This window comes from Triturus cristatus, chromosome 1_1 (assembly GCF_964204655.1).
Source record: "Triturus cristatus chromosome 1_1, aTriCri1.1, whole genome shotgun sequence".
Classification (NCBI taxonomy): Eukaryota; Metazoa; Chordata; class Amphibia; order Caudata; family Salamandridae; genus Triturus; species Triturus cristatus.
In genome coordinates, this window is record NC_140579.1 from 1,205,520,777 (window position 1) to 1,205,531,392 (window position 10,616).

A 10,616-nucleotide genomic window follows, 5' to 3' on the forward strand; every position below is an offset into this window, starting at 1 on the left:
GGGAGAGGGCCAGCTCCGTTGTTCAGGCAGACAGGCTGCCACTTAGGACAGGAGAGGGAATACCAGTTGCCAAACCATTTTTGCAGGTATGTGTAGCCCCCTTGGTAGCCACACCTCTGGGTTGGGCTAAGGAGCTCAACACTCCGGGAGAGGGGTCCTGCCATATTGGGCGGAATGGTGCATCCTGGGATGGCCAGATGCCCCTCTTTGCAGGAAGTGGTCATCAGGTGAGTAGGTACCTGGTTACCCCATTGTCTCTCAACAGCTTGCTGCCCTGAGGGCAATCTTTGAGCATAGGTAGGGCACCTCTGGCACCCTGAAATCAGATCTTGAATGGACTGGAAGAAGAGCCGAGGAAGGATTGCCCTGCTGCACTGTGGACCAGCCAAAGAGAGGTTGTACCATCGTGGACTGGACTAAACCTACTGCACCCAGTGGCTTGCAAAGGAGAGGGACTGTGTCTGCTGTGTCCTACTTGATGAGAAGTCAACTCCAAAGCCCAGCCAAAGCCAAGAGACCCAAACGCCAGCTGACTGGCCTCCTGTTTGCAGTACATGGACACAACAGCTGAAGAAGCCTGCTGGGGCAAGTTGGTAGTCCAAAGTCTTCAACCCACTGCCAACCGCCACCGTGCAGCACTAGAGACCAGAACATGACACACAGAGTTTCACCCAAGTTCACTTAACCCGGGAGGGCTGTCGGAGTGCCGCCAGGATTGCCAAAAGATGAGCTATCGACCCAAGAAGGACTGGCCTATGACCAAAATACTGGGCGACTTGTAGTCCAGTGGCAACTGGACTGCTGCCAGCATCGAGAGGATTTCGAGGGAAGTCGACCCTGTGACCCGGATCACCTCACTTCCTTAATGGACCGAGTAGTTTTCGCAGCACGACCCCCGTTCACTAGCCCAAATTTTGTTGAAAAAGTTAAGTGTCTTATTAGCGATTGAGTGAAATGCTTGATTTACTATACCTTGTGAATTCAATATCCCCAGAACCCTCCAGTAGATCTTTTTCATTGTGGTGTCTAAATTACAGTCTATTGTGATAAATTGGTATCAGATTTCTTTGGTGTCTGGTTGATTTATCCTTTAATTGTTTTGTTGCTGTTTAAATGCTTTCTACGTGTTCCTTTGTGTAAGCCTTGCTGGTCAGAGCCACAACTACCCGGGGTTGAGCTGAAGGTATGACAAACGAAAACTAAGGGTCCTAAAGAGGTTGATAAGTGTATTATGTGGTGAGGTTCAGTAAAGACGTGAGATGGAGGAGGATAACATCACACACAGGTTACAGCAGAGCTCCTCTCACATACTCACTGAAAACAACATGCAGTAGAAATAGGATCTGTGGTGGCCTTGGAGGTGGGAGAGTAAAACATCCCAGCACGTCTACCTCAGCGGCTGAAGTTTTGGTTGTTTTAAGTGAGCTGGATGTGCTACTAAGAACGTTATTTAGGCCTATGGCCATTTTCACACAAGAGTACTGCTGTTCAATGGTTCTGGTGATAACCAGTCTGACAATGGAAAATGATTTAAGAATGTGAATAAACGTTTAAAGACCCTCCACTGGAGAAGTAGGGGTTTAGCACAGAGATCCTTTTTAGGTTGGTCCACAGTAAGTGCTTGGTGTCTTTTGAGGTAAACTTTATGTTCATGTCAAAGTATACTTTTTTTGAATTTGTATTTTAGTTTTATGTAGCGCACACTAGACCCGAGACATCAGGTATCAGAGCGCTTTACATGAGCACCAGTTTTGTTACAGATTGACACATTCATTTTTGTTAGGTATGGGGAGATTAAGTGATTTGCCTAGAATCACAGGATGTTGAGCGTCCTTGCCGAGACTTGAACCCAGTTCCCCAGCTTTGAGATCGACCGCGTTAGCCGAAAGGCTACATCCTTGGGAATGCCTTACATCATTGAGTCCCTCCAGGCAGAGACCACATAGTCCTGTTTATGTTCATGTTAAAACCTATAGGTCTACATTATTGATTTTTAAAAGTAGTGACAAAGGCAGTAGGCCTCCCATTTCCACATTCTGAATGACCTGACAAAGCATGTAGGCCTAACCATGCCTATTGAGAAAAGATTTGTTTCGCGATAGGACTATATGAGGACATTGCTTGTTTATAGGGCTAAAGCCTGTTGATGGGCAAATTATTCTTTGGTACTACACAGATAACAGGAACAGACTAGGTGTACCAGGTTAGTTACCCATTGTGTTATTTGGGATATGTGATTGGCTTGTTGCAATTTTAAACCCAACTTGAAATTTTGTAAATATTTGGAATTTTGTGCGTTGCATTTAGCAATGTGTTCATTATAGATTTCGTTTAAAAAAAAAAAAAACCCATTGGTTGGACATTGACTTGTTAACATTTATGCGTTGCCGAGTTCTGATTTTTTAGCCCACATCACCTCCCTAAGTAACTCTGAGACTGCTTTACCTCATTATCCTTAGTTGCATGTACTAGAAGGGATACTTGTTCCCTGGTTTGAGGGACTGAGGTAAAAAGGCTCCAAATCACCAAAGGAGAAAGACCCCCATAGACATAATTGAGGGTCCAGTTACTAACTGTCCTACGAGATCCTGAAACATAATTTGAAGGGATTTCCCAAAATGGTTGATGGGTCTCTCTAGGCAAAGACCTATGGTCACGTTTATTTACTTTCATATTAGATCCAACAAGCTTACTCTATTGATTATTACATGTGGTGACAAAGGCAGTACCACTCTCTTTTTACATTTTGAATGTCTTGACAAAGCTTGTAGGCAAAACCTTTTTCATTTTGAAAAGTCTCAAGTCTTCCAATAGGCCCATACTTAACCTTTTCGGTGCTCATGACGGAACGGTTCCGTCATGAGCGTCGGTTGAGCTGTGCTCATGACGGAACCGTTCCGTCATGACCACGCCCGCGCAAGAAACGGTCAGCGCTGAGCGGGAATCGGCGCCGCATGGAAGAGGTTAAACGTTTTTTAGGTCTCGCCTGAGCTAGTGCACGCGCTAGCTCAGGCGAGACCTTTAGTAAGCGGGAAATCAATGTGCTACCAGAGTGGCCTAAAGCCTGCATGCATTTGAGCATGAACGTGCACAGGCCTCTCCTTTCGCTCCCACCACTCGCGTGCTGTTGTTTTTTTGGGCGTACCCGCGCACACAACTCCCGGGCTTGTTGCTCGCGCTTCTTTTCCAATTTGAGAGGCCCGTCGCTCTGTCACTTGATCTCGTCACTTAGTCAAGTCTTGCTCACGAGCCCGCGACAGGGCAGCTGAGCCTTCTCGTGAAGCTGTCGTCATCCCTGAAGTGTCACTACGGGCCGCTCGAATCAGATGTTGCATGTTTTTCAAGAACTGGAAAAGCTGCTCCGCCACATCAATCGTTGAGTATGAACTAAATAGACTTGTACCCCATAAAATATATTTCCCTTTTTTATTGCTTAGAACCCTAACGGCTTTATCATTGACAGCCGTAAAATGAAAATATACACAAACCCTCAAAGGGCAAGTACGAAATTATTTATATATTTGAGCAGCTGTAACCTTTTTAAAACGATCAGATTCCAGTTAATGTATTTCTTCCTGTTCCGAGTGCTGCCATGGTGTTTGATGGTGGGAAACGGTCCAAAGGCCATTGAGAGATAATAAATTCGCTTGAAATTTCACCCTCAGGCAGGCATTGATCATCTGCTGTACATATGGGATAGGAAAGCGCGGATGAAGGGCATCCTGATCATTGAAACATGTAAGGTAATGTATGCCTCCCAAATATTTGAACCCAGTATAATCCCTCAAACAACACTAACTTGGGGTTTTCTGTAAACTAATTGTAAAGTAACTTAAACCTTAGAATACACACTAACTTTCAAACTTGATCAAAGCATGTTCTTTCTAGCTGAACTAGCTAAAGCATATTGTGAGGCTACATCAACAGTTTTCTTTTGCCACAATAGTTAAAATGTGATGTTTGTGGAGCACCTTTTCAGCACACGTTTTTCAACAGTTGCATTTGTTTTCAAAGCCTCAGGACATAAAAGGCTTCTCATTTTCACATTTTAACCCACTTTAATTTTGTTTTCGATATCGCTGACACTGCTGTATGAACACACTAACTTTGCTCTTGCTTATCCTTCCTGTATCTCCCTTTTTCTTTCATTTAGTGAAGGGCCAATGTAAGGTTTTCTGAATAGAATATTGATCCACTGTATTGTGCTTGGAGAAAATGATATCTGTGTGCTGACCTCAGGTTACAGTAGATATTAAACCACTTGATTTGTCAATTTTAGGACTAGCACTAGAGGCATTTCTTGGCAGTTGTTTTCTTTTTTTGTTGTTGTCAAGGATTGCAGTTGGAAATCTTGCTTGGCTTTTGAAGGTATGTTTTAGTAATTGACTGCCACTGTTACTCTTTTCTTCTTAGAATACATGTACTGAAGTTGTAGTTAGTGGAAGCATGTTGCTCATGGAAATGGTGTACACTTGCATAAATCTATATGAGATGAAGTGACTCCTCACATGTTTACAGAACTCCAAAGCTCCTCTGCATAGAAATGTTAACTTTTCTAAAATGGTAGACCTGGTGGCAGCAGCTAATTCAAATATAATAACTTTCCTTTTTAACTTCAATGTTGTTCACCTTTTGTCCGAGTGCAAAAATATTCTTAATAACTTTGATGAAATGGTATGTTCTACGAATGGATTTGCTTAGTGTGAATGACTGTATGAACAATAATTTGAACAAGCATATTGGCTTTACACTCTGTCACAAATTATATTTTGCTCCAAAAATACTATTCCAAGTTTGGTGGCTGTTTCTTGGCTGTAAGCTTTCAAACGGGGATGCACACACACATCATTGAATACAACGTCAGTAGTAATTAATTTTTATATATTGGTGACACTAGAAGGTAAAACGGTGAAAAATGAGTTATTACATCAATTTTCAAATCAAAAAGCGTGTTGGAGATTTTTAATAAATATTTTTATCTGGCCCTCTTTTAATTTTCATATTGGAGCAACAGCTAAGTATACAGAGAGGTTAACACAGAAAAACCTGCAACTTCACCAAATATAACCATTGATTATGGGGCTAATCCACCAACCTCAATGTTGTCTCACTACATTATTATAAATGGGCAATTTATTACACCAGTGATATACAATTCTTAACCTTCAGTGAAGAGGAATTTCATAATTAAATAGCAAATCTTCCTTGACTAGGGATTCTAGAATAATTTTGAGAAACCTAACTCCCTTTTTAGGTCTCGCTGAGCCAGCGCATGCGCTGCCCTGCGAGAAATTTACTGTGTGGTTATCAAAGTGCTGCCACAGGCTTTTGGTGGCCTAGCGCTTGCGTTCACGCGAGCGTGCACGCTTGCAGCCGCCATCTGTCTTTGATCGCAATCAATTTCACTTTCGTGGCCCGCGCGGCCGTGAATGCCAGTGTCTGTCTTTGATCGCGATCACTTTCACTTTCGCGGGCCTCGCAGCTGTGAAAGCCAATGCTTGTTACTTTTTGCAAACTTATTGTACCTTAAGATGGCTGCAGTTTGACTTTTTACTAATTTACACTTTTAAAGCCTTTTACATATGTTTGCAAAAAGGAAAAAAAGAAAATCACTGGCTGGCAGAGGTATAGCACTCTTGGCTTTGCCGATGCTTCCGTTACATAATGTGTGCCACACCTTACAATGTGTTGTTTTGAATTCCACTGCTCTGATGGCCTTTTGCGGACCTTCACTTTGTGTTCCCTTTCCACTCTTCCGTCTAGCAGCACGAAGCCTGCCAGCAGTACTGTTTCACCGAAAGGCAAGGTATAAGGAGAGCAGTACATTTCTATCCCCCTCCTTTACACACACAAGTTCCTCCCCACATAAGCTCCTTCCCCACACACATTGGCTCCATACGTCTTCGCCCGTGCGTGGAGCTAACCGTAGCGATTTGGGCTTGGTAGGGAGTAACATTTTCCATTTCCTGGAAGGTACAGTGCATGGAAAATTCTTTAAAGAGAACTGTCTTATTTACTTATTTTTACGCCTGGCTTCAAGACAACGTTAGCTGTAAGACCAGCTTCATATAAAACCGAAAATAAAACCACATACGTAAATATATGTAGAGCGGGGGTTTCAGTCAGCCGTCTCCTTATATAAGTGGTGTGTTCACGTGCCATTCACTTTTGTTTCTGCCCACCACAGCCTACTGCATGGGACAGTGGATCAATCCTCTTCAGCCATTAGTTATTTCACTGTGAGTGGCAGCATTATGCTTTTTCGTATGTGCACGTAAATGCAGTCCACTTAACTGCCAGGGCTGATTGGCAGTTATACTTACATTTCATATTTGTTTTTAATTTATTCTTGCAGTGGTTCCATTTTTTGTGCCAAATAATAAACACCATCCTTAAATGGCAGTAGTTGTATTTTTTTTAAATTACTTTAGCACTATTCATGTCTATTAAATATGTATTTTTTAAAGTAATTAAAAAAACTACAGGTTTGTCAAGGTCAGACCGATTGACTTTGCCAATGCTTGTTCAAAGTTTCGCAGTGGCTTTTGTTTATGCCTTTAAAATGCTTTATCTTACTGTAAGTACTTGTGGAAGCAAGTATGACTCCAAGCAGGAGAGTAACTTGTGATATAGTGGGTCTGCTCCTGATTCCTCCCAGCTGATTCAGAAGCAGGTACTTCATTATCAACTGGAGGTCACTGAGCTAGAACAAGTGCTGGTGAACCAGAACCTGAACATATCTTGTCTGGGAGTCACAAAGCATGACAGACTTCAGTGCTCTCATTGCATGGTGACTGCCTCCTGAAAGACCCTCTATAGAACATGGTTATTCCCAGTTCCACACCTAAGTGTTACACTTGTGCTCCTGGTGAGAATACATGCATTTGGTGCCAGGATCGTGAAAATGCTTTCTTATTTGACTGACTAACAAAAGTTATTAGAGCGAGTATGTTGTAAATCTTACCCGGGGTAGGGGAGCTGCTAACAATAAAGGTGGCTGCTTCGGTTTCCCTTTTTCGTTGATAAATGCCAACTCTTTCTGATATAGACAGTGCTGGGACCAGAGCTTCTCTTGTTTAAGACATGTTTACGTGTCTTTGTATCTAATCTGCATACTTCCAACCAGACCAGTAACAGTCAACCAGTTCTCCGGTTTGGCATGAATATTAGAGCGTGAAATCATTCTCTAGAATTCTTGGGAAGAGATGATATGCAAAACTACCTGTAGACAGATTAAGTGCAAACGTCCCGAGCCATTTGTACAGAGAATTGTTGTTTAAGGGCGTCCCTTAAGCAACTGATTCTTTTCTGTTATCAGTTTGTTAGTCGTCTGTGGCATGATCAGTGTCTGTTGATTTTGTCTAGCTTGACAGAAGCTAAAAACAGAACTTTACTAAAATTGAATTTTCCCTTCTGCAATTTTTTCTTTTTTACTAGTTTGCTTCTTATGCTGTACTTTTGCCTTTTCTAAACGTAGCAAATAGTGGTGTTCATACCCAACTTATTAATACTCAATTCACGGACCTCAGAACGATGTAAGACTGAGCTGGCTCTGCCAAAATTTTAGCTCATGAGCTGTAGATAACAATATATCTCAGCTGTGAGTGCCTATCTCACGGCCATCAGCTGCTTTCCCACCTCCTCATTAAAAATTGCTTTCAGAAATATCTTCCCCCTGGAAATTTCTTCAAATTTATTTCGTGGCTTTAATTAAAATGACTCCTTCTCAGACCTCACACAAAGATCTTTCATTTTGTATGTACTTCTGCTCAGTTTACCGGGTTATCAAGATTTGATTGGAAATGCTTTACTTCCTAGTCTTTCTTCAGTTTTGTTGTTTGAAAATCCACACATGACACTGGAGCACGTGGTTGTTGTGGGTGTCCAGAAACGTGCCTGCTTTGCTAGTTCTTTTTCATCTTAGTTATCTTCGCTTTGCTGAGCACAATCAGTTCATGTATTTAGTATAGTCAGCATAGTTTGCTGATTTTCAGTATTTTTCTGACATTCCATATTTCTAATTGCTACCTCCTTCCACAGATTTCTAACTTTAAACCCTTCCCACTCTCTAAAGCAGATCCAGGTTTTTTCTTCACCTTGAGACCCTCACGGGTGAGTAGCGCGCTCTATAAACCCAATTGATTGATTGGTACTCACACCACTTGGCTGTGTCCGCCATCAGGTATTCAGCCATCAAGGCTTCATGGGAAATGATGTTGCTGCTGCACTAAAAGGCATCTGAGAAGTCAATTATTTTACTTTTGTGCTTCCATTAGGATGCCATTTAAAGCCGCTTTCCCCGTTTTATCCAACATATTTAAACATCTTTTTTACTTTCTTGATCAAACGTCTTTTCCAAAAGCTTCAAGTGGAGTGGGGTTTTAAGCAAATGAACAAGAGAGCGGCATTCTGGAGTATGGCAGAGTGATTCGAAAGGTGAATATGTAAAAGTGAAAGCGTACATAAGAGCGTCTCGAAGGACAAAATTGTGGATAATTACATTTTTACAGTGTTATAGAAACAAATACGCAGGGAGAAGAGGGGAAACACAGAAGGGGGAAACTTAATGCACCTAATGGAGCAAATGTGCTGGAGTAAGTGAAAAACGCAGAGAACAGGGGAAACACATGCACCCTCATGGAGTGCTTTTAGACAAAGAAAACAAGCATTGGCATAGCCAATAGGTCTCGCTTTTGAGACCTTATAAGTATTTAGTTTTGCAGCACAATATCCTTGGTGCAACAACATCAGCTGTTGCATGGTTAAACCTTGTACCTTATAAGCGTTTAGCCATGCAACAGTTGATGTTGTTGCACCAAGGATATTGTGCTGCATAACTAAACACTTATAAGGTCCCAAAAGCGAGACCTATTGGCAATGCCAATGCTTGTTAACTATCATGGTTAGTTGTCCCTCTGAGATATTTCTTTATAGTATGTGATTTTGACCTGGATTAGTGAACAAGGTACATAAAGGGGTTGGAATTTGCAATTCCAATTGAAATTAAATACATATTTGCTATTTTGAGTACAGTATTTAATTGTGTTCGCTTGAAATCACTTTTCATTTTTAAAGATAAAACATTGGTTGGGCATTAGATTTATTGTATGTTGATCAGCCCTTGGTTTCTAGCCCACCACACCCCCGGGATTAATCTTGGACTGCCATGAGTAGGGTTTTATTTTGTGAACTCTCTGACACATGCGAAAGGAAAGGATTTAACACGGAGAACTCTGCGACAAATACAACAAAAAGAACTTCACCTGCACCTTCGTTTGGTTTCGTATAGTAGTGATTTACCCTTGGCCCACTCCCAGGCTCTGCTACGATGACCAAAAATGTTGATGTTACTATCAGTGCTGATCTTACCTTCTTGCCTCATAGTTAAGTGGAAACGGTTGGCTGTCCAGGCAGCTACCTCATCATGTTTTGAAGATAGGAATCCAGTCTTGATTGGCTTAGCTAAATATATCATCTGTCACTTTCAGATTGTGCAATATGCAGCTGCCATGCCAGTTTCATAATTCACTTCAGCAGGCTTATGTTACATACCAGCTAGTTTTCCTCCACAGTTTACCAGTGAATAAACAGATCTTTTTAAGACACTGTGCATGGTTCACAAGGCCCCTAGATGCCATGTGCATTAAGTAGCTCAGCTTCGGCACTAATATGCTCTCTCACATGCAGTGTTGAGTTTGACCATGTTCCCTCGCTTCGGAACAGGCAAAACTTTCTTGGTTCTCGTTCCTATTCCTAGTATCGCAGAGTTTAAAGAGCCTGTCCATGTTAATGCAGGGTGAGTGATATGTTTGGGAGTGTGCCCATTAAAACTACTGCCATTGGCAATGCTTGTTTAAAAATAAAGCACTAGCTACAGCATAGCAGCTCCCCTCGACTTTCCTCATCACCCCTCCTTCATTATGATTGGAGCTTACTCATAGTCTGGCTTTCTTACCACAGCTGCCAATTCGCCTATAGGCTTGGAGAGCAGGTGGGAGTTGCTGCCACAATAGGCATGATAAGCTCATTTATTTAACACAGCAGTTCCCCTGTATTGTTACAAAGAGCCTTCAACCATTAACAATGATCAAAACAATTCGTACACAATGAAGAGCTCGGGTCTCTCTAGAGTTCAGACTAGAGAGAAACCTGGTAAAGTGCATTTTAGAGCCCTCATTACTAGTGGCTGTTATTTTCCCGTCCAAGTAATTGGAGCGGCAAAGTAGTAGTAACGGGGATTAAATGTTTTGGGGTAATACCATGCAGGAATCTATATTTTCGTATCGATCCCTACATGTTTTCCCCTGGAAACTGTACGTAAATGTCAGCTCTGTATGAAAAATAGAAACTTGTCATTTTAATGGGCCACTCGAATGAGAGCGAAAATGTATCTTGCGGTCTTCAAAGTGTGACATTATACTGTGGCCCATTTAGGTGTGCAGATATATTTTCGTGATGTGGCTTAATAGGAGCATCGAATGTCCTGAAGTGCTCATCAGGTTTTGTCTGACACGGAGATAAAGCATTAGACATAACTACTCGAAGAATATTCAGTGCAAGCAAATGAACTGGGGCTGCTCTTGCCAATTAAAAGCCACAGGCTTGGGAAGTTTAAC